Below are 2,386 nucleotides of genomic sequence, written 5' to 3' on the forward strand. Positions count from 1 at the left end.
GACCGGGAAGAGAGGAGAACAGGACCAGCTGGAACTAGCCGAGCATCTCTGCATGTGTCCATCACTGATCTAACATGACAACCATCAGAGAGGAATGGCCAATCCATTTGCTGTCCAATCTCATGCATGTTCTACAGGGACAAGATTTTCCCACCTTAACCAGATTGACACAGTGCAGAAGAGCACACCTTCCATCAAGACAATAATATGTTGTGCAGACAGACCCTAGGGTGGTCCTCATGATTCCTGCCTCCTGCTGTTCATAACTTTGTATAATACCTTCCACACAAGTGCACATAGGGCCTGAGATTGCTTCCAATCAATAGAATACAGCAAAAGTGATGGACCTCACTCCCGTGATTATGTTATGTTGTGTAAGACTCAGTCTCAGCAGACTGGGGCTAGTGAGGCTCTGCTGCTGGCCTGAAGAAGCAAACAGCCATGCTGTGCACTGTCTGTACAGAGTGTTACAGACATTCTGTGAATGGTCTGTGAAGAAGCAGCATACCAAGAAAGAAAAATCAATCATCACAGGCATTGAAAGTTCTCTCTTTCAGCTTCTAATAACACCGTTTCCTGTTTCATCCTGCCACAGGGTTTCTCAACCTCAGCACTATTGACATTTTAGGTCAGATCATTTTTTGTGTGGGACGGTCCTGTGCATCGTAGGAGGTTTAGCAGCATCCCTGGCCTCTTCCCACTAACTGCTATTATCACTCTCACCACTGTCCCCCAACTATGACAACCAAAACTGTCTCCAGACATTGCCAAATGTATACTGGGGGGGGGGGGGTAAAAATGCTCTGGTTGAGAACCACTATTCTAGTACAAGAGCTACTGCAGCAGAAATATTTTAAAAGAAAAAGATAAGCCAGATAAACCTTGGGAACAGTTAATTTGCACACTAGTAAATCCGTTTTCTAACTATACATCCTCCAATTTCAAAGCAGGTGTTTGCAGCTCTAAGTCCAATGGCTTTTTCACTTTGCTCTCCAGCTGACGATAAAAAAGAAAATTTTTAAAAGAGAAAGATAAGCCAGATAAACCTTGGGAACAGTTAATTTGCACACTAGTAAATCCGTTTTCTAACTATACATCCTCCAATTTCAAAGCAGGTATTTGCAGCTCTAAGTCCAATGGCTTTTTCACTTTGCTCTCCAGCTGACGATAAAAAAGAAAAGTGCTCATGTGAACAAGCATAGGTACAACTTATTTGGAAAACTATATTTTTAACAATGCATGTGGAAGCATTTGACTCAATCACTAAATAACACAATGTAGATGTAAGTCCTGTTCAAACAGCTCCCAATCTGTGGGAGAATCCGTGAGAAGACAGATCTTAGGAGCCTCTTTACAGACAACTAAGTATACAAAGGGTCTTTCTGAAATATTTGCTTGGAATTCCAGAGTCTGTTATCATACTTTAGCATAAGCTGCTGTGTTGCATAAAGTATTGTGACCGAAGTGATATTATGGGATGTTAATGCTAATATGAAATCCTGTAAGAGGCAGCAATTAAGCACGGAATTATTTTGAAACAGATGCCTCATATACAGTGTTATTAGCATAACCAGTCCTCTGGAAACAGAGCTCTTTTTAAATAAAGTTTACCAGAGTAAGAAAAAAATGAACGAATGGTTGAATGAATTCATTCTTGCAATGAGTCTTTATTGGGAAAGCACAACACATCAGGCACCGCTGTTGTTGCTAGAGACTTAATAGGTAGAGGGAAAGATTTAATGGCTGGTGTTACAGACATGACAGGTTCATTGTCTAATGGCAGAGACAGGAGAATAAATGGGTAAATAGGCGTGTCAGTATTATGATATGTTATGCACGGGACACTATGAGAGCTGATAGAGAAGACACCTAACTTCACATGGAGATCAGTGAAGCTTCTCATCAGAAGTGAAGGATTCACTTGCACCAGTCAAGTGCAGAAGCTGCAGAAGTGTGCTCCAGGCAGAAAGAATGACAGAACTGTGATCCAGGTAAGACTGAGTCTATCCAAGTGGTAGGAAATGAGGCTGGGTGGGCAGGAGGGGCTAGGTCATAACGGTGATGATGCCTTTTATGACATGCTCAAAACTCATCTACATCCTGAAGGTAATAGTAACCACTTTGGATTTTATGCAGGGCTATGACATAATGGAATTTGACCTCTGCATGGAGCATGGGCTGGACCCAGACAAAGCCCAAGGCAGGAAGACCGTTAGGAGGGTAAGATGCCAGTGCTGCCAAGGCGTGCATCAAAGCGGGGAAGGAGAAGAGAGGACAAAGGGCATGGGCAAGTTCTCACCTCCTCAGGATTGGGCCTGGAGAAGCAGCAACACAGAGGAAGCGGGTACTTTTCCAGAGAGAACTTTTTCTTCTGGGAAAAGGATAG

This window comes from Galeopterus variegatus, unplaced genomic scaffold, assembly GCF_000696425.1.
Source record: "Galeopterus variegatus unplaced genomic scaffold, G_variegatus-3.0.2 Scaffold7535, whole genome shotgun sequence".
Classification (NCBI taxonomy): Eukaryota; Metazoa; Chordata; class Mammalia; order Dermoptera; family Cynocephalidae; genus Galeopterus; species Galeopterus variegatus.